This window comes from Protopterus annectens, chromosome 4.part0 (assembly GCF_019279795.1).
Source record: "Protopterus annectens isolate FY-2018-M chromosome 4.part0, PAN1.0, whole genome shotgun sequence".
NCBI classification, from domain to species: domain Eukaryota; kingdom Metazoa; phylum Chordata; order Ceratodontiformes; family Protopteridae; genus Protopterus; species Protopterus annectens.
The window spans coordinates 1,854,554,784-1,854,577,160 of record NC_056733.1 but is presented as its reverse complement, the minus strand read 5'-3'; positions in this window follow the sequence as shown (position 1 = coordinate 1,854,577,160).

The window sequence follows — 22,377 nt, the reverse complement described above, 5'->3', positions numbered from 1 at the left end:
AGCTGCCACTGGTGTGATGATCACGTATTATTCAGACACCTTCTGTAGTGTTGTTTCTGCCAGCAGTCCTGTTGCTAAACACTCCTGTGACATAGGAATGTACATCTAGTATACCGAGTGTAGGTGGTACACAGTATGGGTGATTATGTCCTATGACCTGGCAAGGTTATGATATGCAGTGTGACATCAACCATACTGTCATCTACATCTGTACTGCTGATATCACTTAAGTGATCAAGGTTCATGGCCTTCCAGACCAGACTCAGCAGGGTAGTAGTGCAGTACTTCCCATTATCAGTGGTGTCTCCCCCTTTGTTGGGTTGTGATACCTGTTGGTGTGCACCATTCAGTGTGTACACAACCTGACATGGAGCTATATTTTACATGATGTGTAGGTGGAGAGCATCTTGTTTTGCCACATGTGTATGATACAACCTGTGATGTGGGCAGGTCCCATGCAGACTGAGTGCAGCTTGTACCTGCGTAGATGTGGGTATAGGGGCCCTGTGGTGTACATGGATATATGCTTGTGTACCTATTGGGGGGAGGGGCTGTGTTTTTATATTATCCAAGACCCTATCTGGGTTGCTTTTTCATGCTAAGCACTTGTTCAGGACTTGTAAAGAGTACGTAAGCTAATGATTACTATAACACTCAGTCTTCCACATCACCTACAGGTAAGGTTGAACAGGTTTTGTACATACTTTTCTCTCTTGCGTAGAGTAATGTAGCTGTTGTACTCACTTTCCTCACTTATCTAGGTGAATGTAGTTCTATATTCAGGCATGTCCAAGAGTCAACTGCCAGTGTTCTCACCTGTCTAACTGATGAATTTGGACATCTTGAGGCAATGTACACATTGCCTCATGTATACAGACAAGCCTCTCCACCTGCCACCCAATGCTACAACCTGTGAAAGATGCACTCATCTAGCCAAACTGGAGGAAAACGTCTCTCTAATCAAGCCTGACCCTGACTGCCATGTGGAGAAGGTACACAGTCACACAACACCACACTCATCACATAAGCCTCACTATATCTACTCCACCATTAACTGGGAAAACTACTCGTGTACCAACACATTAGCTCAACAGTTTCTGGAATTCATAAACACCAATGCCCTGACTCAACATATCCACACACCCACAAGGGGCAACGATATCCTAGACCTAGTCATTACCAACATAAGTGACTGGTGCTCCACACGTGAAGCCAACTCCTCATTGGTCCAATCAGACCATGTGCTGAACACCATTGATATCCACATCCCGCACCTACCCCCCATTAAGCGAACCACAGTATAATATGTCTACAAGGCCAACTACATGCTTCTTTAGGCAGACGTGGCGGATGTCATGACACCCATGCAGATGGACAGTACTGTTACAACTGCTGAATCCTACACAAATGCACTCTATAAGCACTTACAGGAGTGCATGGCTTGTGCTATCCCAAACAGAACCAGGACACTATACTCATAATTAACTAAACCAATCTGGTGGTCCCCTGCCATAAACATATTGTACTACCGGAGGAAGACATTGTTGCAAACGAGAGTACAATACCATGTGTGGAGGAGATCCCTGGCCAGCCTCAGTAAGAAGGTGAGATCCCTTATACAATCCTCCAAAGCTAGCTACGAAAACTTTATCGCAACTAATACCAACAACAACCACAGAACCTCAATGTCAACAATTGGATCTGCTCTGAGTTGCAGCACAAAGGCACGTACATTACAGAAACAATGGATATTGGCAACATCCTGGCAGATCCCTCTCAAAGCTGCACACTCTGAAGGCAATATCACAGCATCCATGGGACTGGATAACATCCCAGGCTGCATTTTACACAAACTTTGGATCATACTGTCTCCTCACCTATGCACCATGTTCAATAATAGCCTCACATCGGGCATAGTGCCCCCTGAATGGTGCACAGCAACAGTTATCCCACTCCACAAAGGTGGCACCACAGTGGACCATGGGACCTATTTCCCTATAGGTCTGACTAGCCTGGTCTGCAAGACTATGGTGCACATCATGGATCACTGTCAGAGACATTGGGTACCTCCCAACCTTTTACCCCTCCCTGTTTGACATTGTTAAGGCCAGACCATACCTCCTACCTGATGGGCTTCTTAGAGACAGTTACCAAGGCATTAGATGAGGGGAAGGAGGTCCACACAGCCTACCTAGATCTCTCATAGTCTTTCAACACCATTCCTCCTTCTGGTATTATCAACATACCCATCCACGTGAACATTAACCCCTACATCATGTGATGGTTTGCAAAGTGGCTCACTGACAGAACACACACAGTAGGAGTTGCATACCCTAGGTCTGACTGTATACCAGTTACAACTGCCGTCCCCCAGGGCTCAGTCCTAGGACCCCTCATGTTCGGTATATACTTCTCTGACGTACAGGCAAGCACAGGAGGTCTTTGGCTGCAAAGGTTTGCAGGGTGACTGCAAACTAGGGGACATAATTGTTTCCCCAGCTGTTACAGACACCCTCTGGAAGGGTCGCACTGAGATGGATACCTGGTGTTAATATCATGGCGTCACGATGAATGCCTAAAAGTGTATAGTCATCCCGTTTGGATATAACTAATTACCCATGGACTACCACATAGCTGCTAGTCCCCTACATACAAAAAATGTAATACGGGATCCGGAAACAGCAGTAGATAGCAATCTCTCCTTCGATACCCATACTGACAAGGTGCTTAGAATATCCTTCTACATGGCCCCCCCTAATCTCTAATAGGTTCACATCCAGATCAGAGGGGCCATTGTGACTCTACACATGTCATATCAGACCCATTAAAGGATACAATAACCCATTTGGGATATACCTTACAAGACAACTGCAACAGCTTGGAAGACCACACCAGTACCACACCAAGAGGATTACTGACCTCAAACAGATGATCTATGCAGCCCAACCTACGAAACTCCAGCTGTACTCAGTTGCATACCGCATACTCACAGGTGATCTCTGCTTGACATACAAGGCCCATGTCCAACCCTGTATTGCTGGATATGCTCCACCTAAACAGAAGCCCCTGAGAGCCACATGCTCTAGGGATATACACCTAACTACAACGATGAGTAGGATGTGCTGAACGGATAGATTCCTGACCCGGACACTCCCTATGCTTTGGAACGTGATTCCAGTGTAAATCAGGCAGGGCCCCTCATGAGCACTCTTCAAGGGAAACGTTGCCGTGTGGATGGGAGACAGACATGTACCTGGGGATCACTGCAGTGGCTCTGCTGGACAGAGACACAGGGAACTATTGGCTCTGCCATTCAGAGGCACAGGGAACCAACCTATGGGGGTGGCGAAAGACAACACACGCTAGCTAGGCTTACAGATACCCTTGGTAAGACAGCCTAGTACCTACCTTTGCACATATTACATGTCTTATGTATATGGATAGTTAAATAGCTCTTCCATTTTACTTTGCTATCATGCTGATAAACTGTCGGCTCATTAAAAGACATATGTATCCTGTTATTGTGTACTGTAAATGCCGATTGACATAAGTAATGTTTGCCTACCATTACAGTAATGCTATGTAGCTTGTAATACATATCTGCCTACAATACTGTACATTACACAGTTATTGGCACAATATCCCACAATGCAAAACATACTTGCACAGTGGCACAATTTTCCACATGTTATTCTCTGTATTACACCCATACATATGGCTACAGTTGCAATATATCAACATATACTATTTCCTGTTATTGTACATACTTGTTGGACCAACCCTGCCACTGACATCAGCTGGTGGGGAGTATTTCTGTTCAAAGCCCTTATATAGCATCCCTTGTAGTGTATGCGGTGTTTGCCTTGTGACCTACAGCAGTACACACAAATACTACAAGCGTGACTATGCTCAACAATACATCACTACAAGATAACTATTTTCACTATATGGATTGCGTGCACTTTAAATACTACAGAACAGTACTATATACACAGACATACTGACTGTTCTACATACCTTATTAGTAAATAAAAGCAACCGTTTAATCAAATGCAAAATAACAACGATCGGTACACCGTTAGAACAGTAAGCGCTTTCACATTTATGGCAAATGCTTCTTCAGACTGTTGACTAAGTATCAAGCTCTATTATTTAAAACTGAACTCATTAGAGATCTATCCAATCAACATCTATTCTCAATTAGGAATTAATTGTCTCATAAAGTGCTAGTGCTTAAAACTCTAGTAGTAAATAATATATATAAAAGCGAATTATTTAAAAACAACTTCTATAAAAATTCAAAACTCATTATTTACTAATACAGAAAAATACAATGTTTCTATACTCTGTAAAAAATGAAATATAGAATATAAAATATGTATATATACAAATACTACTCAATTTTAAATACATAGGAATAACTTAGGAATGTCTAACTACTATATTCTAAAAATATATAATATGAAATACAAAATACAAAATATACAAACGCATTGAACTATTTAAATGCTTATTTACATTCATTTAATAAAAACAGACTGAAAAATAGACTAAAAAATAGACTAAAAAATGATGAAAAAATATAATGAAAAAAATGAAGTTATTCATTATTATAGCAACCTTGGGTCTAGTGTTGAAGGTCCCTGGCTTCTGAAAATGGCTAAAGGGAAACTATCATTCAGGCCCATTGATTTATCTGCTTGTAACTTCATAACCCACCTAGCTTCTCTCTGTTCGGTGTAATTTCTATAATTTCCTAGTCTACTATTCCTCTCTACTATCTCTGCTACTGTGAATTTAAAACTATGTTTACTAGATTCCAAGATGGCCGCCGACTAGTCTAGTCCTTACTCTCTGAGCTCCTCACAGCTATTTAACTTTTGTTTTTTTTTTACAACTTTACATCAACCTTTTTCCTCAAATTTTTATACTAAAAGATTTTGTAAATCTTTTTCTACGCATTTGGATTATTTTTTCTTCTGGACTTATTATCCTGGGATTTATTTTACCTCAGAACATTCTTGGTCTCTCTGCTGTTGGGACTCCTACTGCTCCAGTCTGTTCCTGGTTCCTGGTATCCTGTTAACTGCATTCCATTTCTGGGCATGGCTACAAAATCTGACTCCATGGAGACTCAGCCTACAAAGGCCAAATATACTTCAATGCTCTCTCCTGAAAAAGATTCAGGTTCAAAAAGACTGAAATCATCTAGACAACCTACAGAAACTTTTAATGTAAGTAATAAAGATTTAAATGGCTCAAATATCCTTTTAGAAGAACTAAAAATAGCATTAAAACCAATCCAAAGTGCTATACAAAACTTTTCAGAACAGTTTGCAGACTTTAGTAAATCTTTAAAGCAAATAAACGATAGTATTGTTAATATTGAAAATAAAATCTTAGCTTTGGAGGTTAAAACAGACTTATTGGAAAGTGACTTTAAATCTAGAGATAAAACTGTTTCAGATTTACAAGCTAAAATATTGGATCTGGAAGCCAGGAGTCAAGAAATAACATCATTATTCGTGGTTTACCTGAATCTTATGACAATAAAAACTTGTTATCTGTGACTAAAAATATCTTTGAAACACTGTTAAATTGTGAAGCTTCTTCAAAATCTATAATTGTAGAGAGAGCATACAGAGCACTGCGTACAAAGCAAGATTCTTCCACACCAAGGTTAATTTATACTAAGTTACTAAACTTTCAAGACACTTTCCAGATCCTAGAAACTGCTAAAACAAAGAAACAATTCATATGGAAGTCTCACAAACTATCATTTTCCCAAGATCTTCCTGCACAGATCAAATTAAATAGACAAAAACTAGCCCCCTATTGTGCTGACTTGATAAAAAGAGGGATTAGATTTCGAATGGCATATCCTAATACCCTGTCTTTCACAGCTAATGACAAAAGATTTGTATGTTCAGATCCTAAAGATGCAAAAGACATTTTTCTTAAAACATTTAAAAAGCTTCCTGACACTGTATCTTAATATTCTACTGTTAAAGAACTACAATAAGGTTTGATCTTTTCTTTTCTTTAATCTGACAGTATTTGTGTGACATAATTATATTACCTTAAGAACTTGTCATGTAATTTACACATGATGGATTTGGTGTGACAGTGTGCAGTGACAGGATATATGCTTGTTAGATTTGTGTGGATTAATAGAAGCATTTAAATTGCTGTATTTACTTTTTTCTCTTTCTCTCACATATGCTTGCTGTGTAAATAGATAATATGTTAATTTTACTACAAGCTTTTGAGTTACAGCCTTCTGTGTAAGCTAAATGATTTTTGGAGGGAAAAACATTCCATCTCAACATTCTAGCAAGAAAATCTTCCCCTCAGAGTTCCAGCTGATGCTCTGCATGAACATGCGCACACTACAGTCTCTCTGAGATGGATGGTGATGTCATCATTTGTGAGGAAAGAAGGACAGTTTCAAATACACAAGTCTGCTTGTTTTCAACAAGTATTCAATAGCACTAACTTTTAATAGATCTAGCTATTATTTAAAGTGTTTTCTCTTCATAAATGAAGGTTGCTTTTAAATTTAAACAGATTCATGTCACATAATATATTCAGTGACTTTTAGTGTGTCTGCATGACTTCAAAGCAAGCTGCTACTTTCATAAAGCAGAGTGAAAATGTTTCTGGAAACAAATGAACAGGTTAGTTTTATATATTAAAATTCTAAAGGATGTGTAAAGAAATGAACATATTTTCCTATTCAGAATATTTTTTCATACAATATTTTATATTATACTGAAGTGTTTAATTTGACAAATGTTACAAAGTATACCTGTTCATATGAAAGTTTCATGTTCTTTCTATTCTCTGCTCTCTTTCTTCTCAGAGGCTGGATGTGATATTTATGATTAGTAGTTTATGTTTAAGAAAGCCTTTACTTATTTGAAAGGTTTGAAATAACTATCTTTAATATGATTAGCTGCATCTACATGTATATATTTAAGCCCTTAGATTTACTGCATTTAGCTTGCTTGTTTCTGTTTTAATTAGATGTTCAAAATGTTTACTTTAAAAGCCTTGTCTTTTCATGCTGTTTTGCTATGTTACATCTATAGCTTAGAAGAATAGTATGGCTACATAACCTAACAGAGTCATTAGTAAAATATTCAAAAAGTAGATTTAAAATTATATGTATGCACATTGTTGTACATTCAGTCCAATATATATGATGCTGTTTAAGTTACTATTTAATAATATAATTATACTTTATTCATGTATATTAACTAGTGTTAAACCTTACAGCTTATAATATTTCATTTTGAATAGTTCCTGTACTATTATTATCTAGTTAATAGATGCATCTCCAGACTGAATTGTTTTTCATTTTGAGATATGGTTGCTTGGTAGTTGTTTTTGCTTTATTTGAACTATAACTAAATACTCATTCTACAGGTATTAGTGCTTTTATCATACTAATGGTCATGTTGATTAATGAAATTATCACTAAAGTACTAAAGAAGGTTCAGTAGATAGTGCATGACTATTATCTTTAGTTCAGTAATGCTATGCTTATTTACTTATATTATAATGTTACCAGTTGGTTTTGTTATACTTATATATGTTATCTTACATATCTTTCAGTTTTAATTGTATTACTTCTTATGATAGAGTGTTCTAGTTAAGCAGAGTGTGATTTATTTATTATTTACTTGTTTCTCTTTATCTTGAAATACTTGAGGAAATACATTTAATCACTATAAATTTCAATTTAAGGATAGGAGCTTTAGATTAGTATTAGAAGTAGGGATTAAGCATGTTGGACGACTTGAAATTAGTTAATTTTGTATATATCTTTAGTAGTATTACTCGGACTTTATGTTATGTTAGGCTTCCTTTGAGTAATTTGTATTCTAACTTGAGGTTATTATTATCTATAATTACAATGTTTTTTCATGTTCTTCTGCTCTTCCTTTATCACAGGGGATTGGTGGGTAGGCACTAGGGTTAGGATAAAGGTTATTATTATACATTTCATGGTTCTTGAAAACCTTTTTCCTTTTTTTTTCAACAAATGTTATTTGATGACTTGCTTGAATACTTAAAGACTGTTTTTCTTTTATTTTTTTCTTCTTCTTTTTAATGTTGTGTTGGATTTGCACCTTGAGTTCACTTTTATAGCATCAATAATGATTATACTTGTAGAATATGCCTGTTGACATAATTTTAGATTCTTGGAATGTTAGAGGCATTCAAGATAAAGCGAAAAAATCACTATTATTTCATATGATCTTTAAATCACAGGCTAACATTTGTTTTATTCAAGAGACCCATATTTCACGTATTGATTGGAATAAAGAGTTAAAAAAATGGATCAAAAGATTATAGCTTCAGGTGACTCATCTAACTCCAGAGGTGTAGCTATAATCATTAAACAAAAATTCATTGGGAATATTATTGATGAGAAATTTGATGATGAGGTGAGGTGGTGCTTATTTACCGCTTCTATTGCTGGTTTGGACAAACCCTTATTAATTTTAAATCTATATGGCCCATGTAATTCACAACATTTGTTCATTTTAAAAAATTACAATATTCTTGCATCCTATAAGGATCATCATATTATAGTGGGTGGTGACTGGAATGCAGTTATAAACCCTGTAATTGATCGTTCCCACTCCACTGTCACCTATAATCTTCAATCTACTCTGGCTATAAATGATTTGATGGCAGAATATAATTTAATAGATCCCCTCCGCACTGTTAAAAATATAAACAAGAATGATATATATACTTATTATTCTAAGTGCTATCATTCGTGGTCCAGATTAGACTTCTTTCTAATTTCAGATTATATTTCAAAATATATTGTGGACTTTACTACAGAACCCAGATTCTTTTCGGATCACTCAAGAATTTCACTAAAATTGAACATAAAACCCAATATCAAAAATAAAACTATGTTTAATAAGTGGACCTTAAATAATAACTTATTGTCAAATGAAGATATTTGCAAACAAGCTTCAGAAATCCTAAATGAAATGGTGAATAGTCTTGAATCATCAGACATTCCTTATGACATACAATGGGCTGCATGTAAAGCAAGATTAAGAGGTTTATTTATTAGTAAAGCTGCTTCTTTCAAGAAACAATACTTTAAGAAAGAGGAATTCTTAAAATCAAGAATTTCTTCATTGGAAAATCATCTTAGTCTGAACTATGATGCTACTTTAGAAAAACAAATTTTTGATTGTCAGAAAGATTTAATTCTGCTTCACCAAAATAACCTCTCCTTAGCTGAACAAAAGCTACTTGCTTCATATTCAGAGTGGGCCCAGCTTCCATCTAAATTGTTAGCGAGAATTATTAAAGTTAACTTCAGAAATCCAAATATTACATCTTTATCTTATAATAACAGATTATATAATACTGATGAAGAGATTATTCAACTTTTCACCTCTCTTTACACTGAGTTATATTCAGGTTCTTCTAATTCTGTTAAAGATAATCACTCAAAACTCTTTTTAGACTCTTTGCAGTTCCCTAAACTTAATGATAATCGGCAAAAACTACTTTCTACCCCTATATCAGTACAAGAAATCTCGGATTCAATAGATAATCTTAAATTGGGTAAATCTCCGGGACCTGATGGTTTTACTCCAGAATTTTTCAAAACTTTCAAATTGGTAGTTCTTCCCTTTCTATTTAAAGTTTACAATCATATAAGAGTTAATGATATCTCAGATATTCATTGGAACACATCCAAAACCATTCTAATTCTAAAAAATAATAAAGATAAATCTGACCCAGTAAATTATAGACCCATTTCTTTAATTAACGTGGATATTAAGATTCTGTCATCTATTCTGGCTAACAGATTGAAATGGATTTTACCCTCAATTATCTCGTCAGATCAATCAGGTTTTATGTCTCAGAGACATGCTTGGGATAATACTCTATCTTTAGAGACTATACTTCATCTCATTAAGAAAAATCCAAACCCTATATATGCTTTGATTATAGATGCATCAAATGCCTTTGACAGAGTATGTTGGAACTTTCTATTTCAAACTATGTTATGTTTTAATATTCCCTTATTCTTTATAAATTTTTTAAAAGTTTTATACAAGAATATGTTTACTAGACTATACATTAATGGTCAATTTTCTGCTCGATAAAGATCACTAAAGGAACAAGACAGGGTTGTCCATTGTCCTCTTTTCTTTTCAACATTTATTTAGAACCTTTGCTATTGTTTATTACTCAAAATACTTTTCATAACATCCCCAGAATTCTTAATACTAATATTCATTTATCTGCTTTTGCGGATGATTTAGTAATCTATTTTCAAACTCCATTATCTGATTACAGAAAAATAATGAATTCTATTGATTATTTTTCTTTGGTTTCCAACTATCTTTTAAATTCTACAAAAACTCATATTTTTCCCTTAAATCAATTAGCACACAAATCTTTTTTGTTTCCAGACGATCATTTTCAGTTTACTTATAATATAAAATATTTAGGAATCAATTTAGAACACAATAATAAATCTTCCTTTCAAAATAATATTAATAAATTATGGAACTCTATATTGTCTGATATGGACAGATGGAAGCATCTAAACCTTTCATTTCTTTCAAGGGTGGCCATTATTAAAATGAATATTCTGCCTAAATTTCTTTACCAATTCTCATCATCTGATCAGATAATTTCAAAAAATTTTTGAGTCTGTAAATAAAGCTTTGGCAAAATTCATATGGTTCCCTAAATCTGTTAGAATTTCCTATTCTAGATTGGCATTTTCGAAGGACAAGGGAGGTTTGGGTTTACCTAATCTTTATCTCTATTATTTGATTGTCTCATCCAATAAACTTCTTACTATCTCTAAATTCAATAACACTTCTTATCCAAATCACTCTTTATGGATAAAATTATGGTATAATTATGTCATTTCTAATAATTTAAATCCTGAAGCTATTCCCTTTATCTCTCTGGATAGTTTATTTATTAAAAATATATCTACAGTATTTAAACAAAAGATTAGAGATTTCCAAACCTTACTCCAAATGTGTAAACTAGAAAAGATCTCGCACCATGTTCAGCCAATTAATCTAAACCCAAATATATTATTGGACAATAAACTTTTGAACTTAACAAACTATCCTTTAATTAAAAATCTAAAAGTAGGAGATATTTTGAAATATCTTGACTTGCCTTTATCTGACTGGCGTAAGTTATTGAAAGTAAACTGGAATTACTCACCAATTCTTACACAACTAAGAGCAATAATTAAAAACAAATTTGTATCTCTGGTCCCCATAGACTCACAATTGAAAAACCTTAACACGATTATCAAAATACTTTCATCATCTGATAAAATGCTCTCAAACTCATATACATTAATTAATTCTTTAATGATGGACCACAACTGTCTTTTATCTAATGTTTGGTTGAATTATAATTCCCAATTGTCAGAATCTCAGAAAGTCCTGGCTATTAGACACACTAAGGAATTTATCCCTTTTAAAAAATTAGCATACACACAATTAATGATTAATAATGATGCCTACTTTACCCCAATCAAATTAAACAAATTTAACCCAAATAAGTCCCCTTCGTGTTCATGCTGTTCTCATCCCCAAGCAGACCTCCTTCATATTCTATGGTATTGTCATTTTTCTCACAGATTGTGGACATCTTTGAAAGTCAGACTGCAGAAAATGGGATATCAAAAATCCACGTTGACGTGGGAATTTGCTATTCTACATATTCCATTGATTCATCTTTCAAAAGTTGATATTCATGTTATCATTTTTATTTGCTCATTACTAAAACTTTATATAATACAAAATTGGATTGATCGTTCTAAATTAAAATGGGTTACTTTCCAGAAAATGGCTTTTAAATTTATTGATGCTCAAAGATACTTAGGTGGAAGTCCAAAAAAAAAGCTATTAGAAAGGTTGTGTTAGAAAAGGTTCTAAACATATTAAATAGTTAATGTTAAATATTTTTTTTTTTTCTCTCTCAGGTTGCCTAACTTGTATATAGTGTACATATGGTGTATGTTTTATTTCTAAATAACTTATCAAAATCTCATGAAGGTTGTTATCACTAGATGAATTGTTATATGTTCATTTATGCCTTCTTGTTATGTATAATCTTTTAATTGTCTTGCTATTCATATAATTAATAAAAAATTTTTTGAGAAAAAAAAACTATGTTTACTACCAAAGGTTAGAACATGTCTCGCTATGGCATTACTTTCATCTTCCTTGCTGACTGCATAAATATGTTCTCATACTCTTTCTCGTAGTGTCCTATTGGTCGTGCCTACGTAAAAGCTACTGCATGTCCAGGTAGCTATATATATTACGTCTTGACTCTTGCAGTCTGCATAAAAATTGAAATTATATCTCGATGCTGTTGTAGGATGCATGAAATAATCTCTACCTGACATGTAAATGCATTGGTTACATGACCTGCATGAAAAAGTACCTTTCCTATCAGTGATATCTGTCTTTAATTTTGTATTTTCATAACATAGTAGTCTTTTCAAATTTTTTGTATTCTTATATGTATAGTTCGGCCTTGATCCTACTATTTGTTCTATCTTCGTATCAACTGTGCGAATGTTCCAATTTCTTAGGAAAACTTCTCTAACCTTATCATTATTATTAGTGTATGGTATAACTATTCTATTAAACTTCTCTCTGTTACTTGTTCTTACTTGAATATCATCTTGATTGTTTCTTTTATGTATAAATGGCTTCCCTATGGTGTCCCTTCTCATATTATTTCCTTGTCTCAAACTCACTATCTCATCCTGTTTATATCCTCTTTCTTCAAATTCATTTTGTAACATGTCTATGGTGCTATTAAATTTATTATCATCACTCGTAAGTCTAGATGCTCTCAACATTTGGCCCTTAACTATGTTTTTATATATATGAGGGGGATGCATACTGGTACGATGCAGTAATGTGTTCTTCCGACATTCTTTTCTATATAACTGTGTTTCTATATGCTGCCCTTCTCTTAATAACAATACGTCTAAGAACTCTATCTGGTCCTTAGACTATTTTCCTATGAAGGATAAAAACTCAGTCGTCCCATTTATGTATTTAATGAAGTCTTTAAGTGTCTCAATACTTCCTTTCCAAATCAAATAGATGTCATCTACAAAACATTTATAGAATTGAATGTTGTTGCCAAAATACATGGTTCTAATAATGTATGTGTACTCATGCCATGACTATGTTGGCATAACAGTTGGCACAGGGAGTGCCCATAGCTACTCCCCTCTTTTGTATATAATATTGTTCATTATATATAAAAACATTGTTTTTTAATATTATTTCCATCAACATGGCACATCTCATTATCAGTTCTCTGGGCATCTCTATTTCTATTAAATAAAGTCTCATTTATTCTATGCCAATGTCATTCGGTATACAGGTAAATAGAGAACTTACATATAAGGTTACCATATCTACTGGTTCTTCTTCTGCCTCTTGAAACCTGTACTCACTAAGACTTTCTATAAATTGTTGTGTATCCCTTACTATTGTGACTGTCTTCTCTACAATATTTCTAAGGTTTTTCTCAATATATATTGATATTGTTTCTGTTAACCAACCATTACTAGTTACGATCGGTCTCATTGGTGGATTCTTGATGTCTTTATGTACTTTGGGTAGTCCTATAAATGTAGGAACCGTGGGTGTTTCTATCAGGAAACACTTATACAGATCAAAATATATGACTTCACATAAAAACAAGTCATAAATCTCATCCTGTACACCATGTATGACCCTATTTAACTGTAGTGGATTTAAAGCTGTATATGTCATTTCATCTTCCAAGAGTACTTTCATCTTTAATTCATAGTTGCTCTTATCTAAAATCACTACTGTTCCACCTTTATCGGCCGATCTTATAACTATATTATTATTAGTTTGTAGTTCGTTAAGAGCTTTCTGTTCATTACTGTTTAAATTATGAAAATTACTTGTATTTTGTTTATTTCCTCTATATAGTGCTAATAAATCCCTTTTGCATGCCTTTTCGAACACTTCTAAAAGGGGGTTCATTGCTGGCATATAAGTAGAGGGTTTCTTAAACTTGAAATTTGTGTTGTCATTCCTAGTATTCTGTTGTTGTGTCACAAAAACTTAGTTTCAAATTAACATTCCTTGTAAACATTCTAAGGTCTACTAAGAAATCAGTACAATCTACATTCTTTGCGGTATAAATGAAAGTCCCTTATTTAACAGCTTCATTTAATTTGTTGTCAATTTATAACTGGAAATGTTTAAAACTAATTCAGACTCACTTGTTTTAATGTCTTTTTTTGAAATTCCAGTCTTTCCTCTGGAAACTTTCGTTTCCATTGATTCTGTTATGGAGACCATGTAGACTTCCGATCCACTCATATAGGTAGTGGAAAAGCAGGAAAAACAGTCGGTATTGAAGTAAATGTCTTCTTCCTCGTACTTGTCTCTTTTTCATGTCCCTCTTGTGTTGAGGCATTAATAGTGCTCGTAGATGGCTTAGAGGGGCAATTCTTTATTGAAACGCTATTATTTTCTGTTATTCTCTCCTGTTGTTTTCTTAATATTACTTCTTCCTCTCTTACTAATGGCTCTACTGGCATAGGCAGAAGAGGGTGTGCTCTGTTAGGACGTTCCACATTGGAGCTTTGTGTATTTGCTTGGTTTCTCGCTGTGTCACATGACCAAGTGAAGACTTGCCCATTTTGAAAATCACGGAAGTCTCTTTCCAGTTTTTTTCTTTTATCTTGTAAAAATTTATTGTCCAGTAGGGCTAGATGTGAGCTCACTTGAAGTAAAAACTCTTTCATCTCACTAGTTGTTATTAAGATGCTCAACACTTGTTGAAGTGAATTAGACTCAGTTATCAACTCTGCCTCAGTACTTAGATACTGGTCTATCAACAGTTTCATATACCCACAGCTCTTATCAATATTTAGTTGTTGCCATTTAGATAACAGTTCAGGGTACTTATCTCCAAAGTTAGGCATCTTCAGAATATGCAGACCTCTGGGGATTATCTTAAAGGATAGATAGGCCTCCATGTGTCTGCGTTGCCACTGTGTGTATTTTAATTTGTCTAAAACTTGCTCTGTTTTTTGCATAAGCTGTATAACATCAATATTCTGACTAACATCTATACTTCCTCGTTCAACTTTATATTGTTCTGCTTTGGAGAGTTTAAGTAGTGGGTTTTCTCCTGATGCCACCAGTTTCTTAAACATACCTTCATTATTAATGTAACCACTCCTGGTAGAACTGAAAATTACTATAACGACCAAAACAAAATGACCAGTGAAAAACAGCTCTACTTTCCAAAAACACTTTTAATCACTGAACACACTTCTCTTAGCGCCTTGGCCGTACCCTTTACAGAGTAAAAACTTTCTTTGTTAAGAAACATCTTATTTATACAATTTCTGTTAATTAATTAGCAATTAAATTACCACAATTATTCAATTCTCTTCTTTAAGTTAAAAAACATTATATAAAACTTTGCCAATTACATTCCTTGTTCATACCCTTAGGTATAAGTGTGGCATATTTCATTATTAAAATAGATTCCTTCTGTCTTAATACATATTTTAATAACTCTACATTACCGTATTGTAATGTTACTTGTTCCAGCACTGTTGCCTTCATCATCACCTTTATGTTCTTTATTAAAGTGTTCAGCTACAGGACTGAGAGTTTTATTATTTCTGATGTCTCTCACATGCTCTTTTATTCGTTCTGCTGATGATCTTTTTGTTTCCCCTATATAACATTTATTACAAGGGCACATTAAACCATAAATCACACCTTTACTATGACACAAGTACGTTCCCAGTGTATTAAATCTCTTTCCCCCTATTTTCTCTATTTTTGTTATTATATGCTGGCATACAGAGCATTTACCACAATGAAATGTTCCTTTCATTTCTACATTCTCCAGCATTTTCTCTATAGGTCTTCTATATTTTGCATGCACCAGAAAATCCGTTAAATGTCTTCCCCTTTGGTAAGAAATTCCTAACTCTATTCGTGATAATGACTGAACATCCCTTCTAATTTGTTCCCAGTATTCCTTAACCACTTCTGTCAATCTCTGGGAAAATAAGCTATATTTAATAACAAAAAACATGTTCTCCTTTCCAGATGTCATTTCTACAGCTTCTTTTCTTTTTTTATATCCACCTACATTAACTCTTATCTCTTCTTGTTTTCTATTAAATATTTTCTGTACACTATCATACACGTTATCCATCTCATAACCTCTTGAAATAAACATCACAGCCACCCTCTGAGCCTCTTTATATGCTTCTTTTATGTCACTGTTCAATCTTTTAATCCTAAGCATTTCTCCATATGGAATAGATTCTATTGTATACTTAGGGTGACAACTTGTAGCATTCAACATCAAATTTATTTGGTTAAACTTTCTATATATACCTTCATTATTGTTGTCTGTTTCCATCACTGGCATGTTTGGATTTACAAGAAAAAGTGTATCGGTTCCTTCTGCCATGTCCCTTAAGAAACCCTCTACTTATATGCTAGAAATGAACCCCCTTTTAGAAGCGTTTGAAAAGGCATGCAAAAGGGATTTATTAGCACTATATAGAGGAAATAATAAACAAAATAAAAGTGATTTTCACAATTTAAACAGTAATGAACAGGAAGCTCTTAAAGAACTACAAACTAATAATAATATAATTATAAGATCGGCCGATAAAGGTGGAGCAGTAGTGATTTTAGATAAGAGCAACTATGAATTAAAGATGAAAGAACTCTTGGAAGATGAAATGACATATACAGCTTTAAATCCACTACAGTTAAATAGGGTCATGCATGGTGTACAGGATGAGATTTATGACTTGTTTTTATGTGAAGTCATAGATTTTGATCTGTATAAGAATTTCCTGATAGAAACACCCATGGTTGCTACATTTATAGGACTACCCAAAGCACATAAAGACATCAAGAACCCACCAATGAGACCGACCATAGCTAGTAATGGTTGGTTAACAGAAACAATATCAAAATATATATCGAGAAAAATCTTAGGAATGTTGTAGAGAAGACAGTCACAATAGTAAAGGATACACAACAATTTATAGAAAGTCTTAGTGAGTATAGGTTTCAAGAGACAGAAGAAGAACCAGTATATATGGTAACGTTAGATGTAAGTTGTCTATTTACCTATATACCGAATGACATTGGCATAGAATAAATGAGACTTTATTTAATAGAAAGAGAGATGCCCAGAGAATTGATAATGAGATGCGCCATGTTGATGGAAATAATATTAAAAAACAATGTTTTTATATATAATGAAAAATATTATATACAAAAGAGGGGAGTAGCTATGGGCACTCCCTGTGCCAACTGTTATGCCAACATAGTCATGGCATGAGTACACATACATTATTAGAACCATGTATTTTGGCAACAACATTCAATTCTATTAATGTTTTGTAGATGACATCTATTTGATTTGGAAAGGAAGTATTGAGACACTTAAAGACTTCATTAAATACATAAATGGGACGACTGAGTTTTTATCCTTCATAGGAAAATAGTCTAAGGACCAGATAGAGTTCCTAGACGTATTGTTATTAAGAGACGGGCAGCATATAGAAACACAGTTATATAGAAAAGAATGTCGGAAGAACACATTACTGCATCGTACCAGTATGCATCCCCCTCATATATATAAAAACATAGTTAAGGGCCAAATGTTGAGAGCATCTAGACTTACGAGTGATGATAATAAATTTAATAGCACCATAGACATGTTACAAACTGAATTTGAAGAAAGAGGATATAAACAAGATGAGATAGTGAGTTTGAGGCAAGGAAATAATATGAGAAGGGACACCATAGGGAAGCCATTTATACATAAAAGAAACAATCAAGATGATATTCAAGTAAGAGCAAGTAACAGAGAGAAGTTTAATAGAATAGTTATACCATACACTAATAATAATGATAAGGTTAGAGAAGTTTTCCTAAGAAATTGGAACATTCGCACAGTTGATACGAAGATAGAACAAATAGTAGGATCAAGGCCGAACTATACGTATAAGAATACAAAAAATTTGAAAAGACTACTATGTTATGAAAATATAAAATTAAAGACAGATATCACTGATAGGAAAGGTACTTTTTCATGCAGGTCATGTAACCAATGCATTTACATGTCAGGTAGAGATTATTTCATGCATCCTACAACAGCATTGAGATATAATTTCAATTTTTATGCAGACTGCAAGAGTTGAGACGTAATATATATAGCTACCTGGACATGCAGTAGCTTTTACGTAGGCAAGACCAATAGGACACTACGTGAAAGAGTATGAGAACATATTTACGCAGTCAGCAAGGAAGATGAAAGTAATGCCATAGCGAGACATGTTCTAACCTTTGGTACTAAACATAGTTTTAAATTCACAGTAGCAGAGATAGTAGAGAGGAATAGTAGACTAGGAAATTATAGAAATTACACCGAACAGAGAGAAGCTAGGTGGATTATGAAGCTACAAGCAGATAAATCAATGGGCCTGAATGATAGTTTCCCTTTAGCCGTTTTCAGAAGCCAGGGACCTTCAACACTAGACCCAAGGTTGCTATAATAATGAATAACTTCATTTTTTTTCATTATATTTTTTCATCATTTTTTAGTCTATTTTTCAGTCTATTTTATTAAATGAATGTAAATAAGCATTTAAATAGTTCAATGCGTTTGTATATTTTGTATTTTGTATTTCATATTATATACATTTTAGAATATAGTAGTTAGACATTCCTCAGTTATTCCTATGTATTTAAAATTGAGTAGTATTTGTATATATACATATTTTATATTCTATATTTCATTTTTTACAGAGTATAGAAACATTGTATTTTTCTGTATTAGTAAATAATGAGTTTTGAATTTTTATAGAAGTTGTTTTTAAATAATTTGCTTTTATATATATTATTTACTACTAGAGTTTTAAGCACTAGCACTTTATGAGACAATTAATTCTTAATTGAGAATAGATGTTGATTTGATAGATCTCTAATGAGTTCAGTTTTAAATACTAGAGCTTGATACTTAGTCGACAGTCTGAAGAAGCATTTGCCATAAATGTGAAAGCACTTACTGTTCTAACGGTGTACCCATCGTTGTTATTTTGTATTTGATTAAACGGTTGCTTTTATTTGCCGTGGAGTGTTCTCATTTGGATTTATTGTAATACTGTTTGCTGTTTTGCCATTTTGAGACACTTTACCCCTGTGAGTGGTGTTTGTTTACTTATACCTTATTAGTAACCCAATGTATCGTTAACAGTTGATTCAATCCTTTTCGGTTTGTGTTTCAATGTTATTTGTAATATTCTGCTGGTATATACGGATGGTTTGAATGTGTGATAACACATCCTTTTCTAGTTACATATTGGTAACATGTGGTATCCTGTCCACCAATTGTTGTTCCAAAGTAGTTAATTGGATGCACATCAGCTGTGCATCTACTCCATTAGCCAATACCTTGGCAACAGTGGTGCATAAGTGAGTACTCCTTTTAGCGTTGTCCGTTTGCCTTACTTTTGAGGGAGAAGGCCTAGATGTGTTATTGCGATATATTTCAACAGATATATAGAGACACACGGAGATATATTAGCTTCATGACTCCCGTGGACTGTGTGTAATGGCTAGACGATTTAGTTCTACATGCGAGTACAGCTGTTATATTTCGGAACAGTGCTACTTATGCAGGGTTTGTTTGTACCTGATACTTCTGCAGATGTTTAAGTCTGGCAAGGATGTTTGGCCAGCTCAAGGCCGTATGGCTGTGCATGAATTGTTATGTGGTGTACAGTGTGCTCACCAGACATCCTTGATTTGGTGTACAACTGTAGCATACTGTGCTGTTACTCACTAATTGCTAACACATCCCGGTGTACGTCCAACCCTCTGAAACAGGATTAGTGCAAACACACCCTATTACATCAGCAGCTGTTCCATTGTATAACAGCCGCTATTTCACTTAGGGCCATGTTAGTGTGTCTCTGACAAGGTATGTTAAGGTTTCTGCAAATGTCGTACAGTGTGTGAATGATTTGTGATGTTATTACAGTTTGTATTGTAATATGTTTGGGTGTGGGGGAGATCTTGGTGGGTGTGCTTAGCAAATGCAAGTGTGTAGGAACTGCTTTGATACATAATCGCTATGTGCGTGAGGGCTCCTTCCCTATTTGAACACCTATCCTTTTGTGGACTAATACAATGGTATTTGCAGGCTGATTCATTAAGGCACTGTTATGTGGTTCCTGTATAGCATGCAGGTGATGTTAGTCCTTTAATCCCTTCGGAAATACATCAGAATGTAATAAAGTGTTGATACATGAAAGCTGTGTATTTCTGTCATAGGTATTTGCAGTCATCGTAGTTGTGTTGGTGACAGACCCTCTTTGGCTAGGGTTGCCACCTTTTCATATGTCCATAGTGGTTCCTTTTCGGGACACACATCTGATTTTACAGGCCGGCACAAACCCACGGTCAGTACAAGGGATAGAACTTTCCTTTCTTGCCTAATTATAAGTTTATTCTTGTAGCTGTTTAGCAGCTTATCCTGTTTCCTGTACCATGTAAGTACTTTAGATACAGAAATAACTATTGTATGCAACTATTACAGTACATATGGGACATAATTATGTACTACAATCCCATGACATTTGCCACCTTTAATATATTTGGTCAGGACACAACCACCCAAAGAGGGAGTGTCCCTCGCAAAGTGGAACAGGTGGTAACACTATCATTGGCTCATGCCCATAGCACATATTTGTAATGGTGTATAGGCATATACTCTCCATATCCTTTGTTCATAAAGGTTGGTAGTGGCGGAATGTGTGATTGAAATGGTCTGTGTTATACACATATGTGAACATTTAAACCGCTGTATATGGGAGACCTACGGAATTCCAAAACCACAGTGTTCCGATGCACACAGTCCCGGGAACAGACTCCCATACCCCACATTACCGACATCGACAGTAACTCGCGAAGGTAACACGGACATGGAACACACACATGCACACACAGACACACTGCTACCCACACATCCAAACAAACCATCCAATACTATGTATGAGCAGGTGGCCAAGCCCCCCTACACATCCCATGTAGGTGTCAGCACCCCACACACCACCCACTACTTTAATATTCTACATCCTAGGTCACGCAAACAGATGCACAAAGCTAACCCACAACCACACATTACAGTCCCCCAACAACACACACCACACACACTTACACACACTACAGCCCTAAGAAATACATGTACACATAGTAACCTACCCAAACCACAACACCAGAAGCACTAACTGTCCATTAACATTGTGTGATTGCACCTCGTACATCTGGTGTTTCGGTACTGTGTTCTTTCGGACCTTAAGCCTCGGGATTACATGCGTCGGTATGTAAAGCAGTCGGTATGTGGTAGGTATCCCATTTAAATGTACCTCCATGGTTATGTAGATGTTGTTAACCTATCTATATATCCACATATATATATGTATATCCCCATATATTAACATCTCTTTCTCTCTCTCTCTCTCTCTCCCTCTCTTTCTCTCTATATATATATGATTTTCTATATATGTGTGTGTGTGTAAAATGCAAAATGAAATATCAGCAGGGAAAGACCGCAACCACCAATAAATAACGACCAAGTTTATTAACGCAAGCAAACTGCCATAAAACATTTTCGTCAACACAAACTTTTGACTTCATCAGATACATTAAGAACCACAGCTTTACTGAATTTATAGCACAATCGATCATTCAGTTACTATTAGAATTAGAATCTCTTAAAGAAACATCAAGATAAAACTTCACAAAAAACATAAAATGTAAAAAAATCTTTTTAAATACCATTCCCTAACCACAAATAAAGAAATATAATAAAAAGTTTTTCATCAAAACTATATATACATATATTTTAAAAAAATATATATCAATGTATAAATATATAATATTCAAAAAAATTTCATTTAAACACAAATAAGTTGATAAATTATACTTTACCAGCTTTTAATTTAAGCAGAGGCACTATTGATATAAAATCATTAAGACCTGGAGCCTTGTTGGCTTCTAATAAAATCTGCCAGTTTGTTTCCCTGTGCTCCAACTTAGTCTCCCAGGGACCACCTCGATTATCTTTAGTCATTGTCTCAAGGACAAAAAATTCATATCTAGCCATAGGGCAAACCAAAAGATGTCTATAAAGAGCATTTTTAACATTTTCCTTCTGTATTTCATAAAAGTGTTCATAGATTTGCCTCTTAAGGCATCTTTCGGTTTTGCCCACATAGGTTCATAG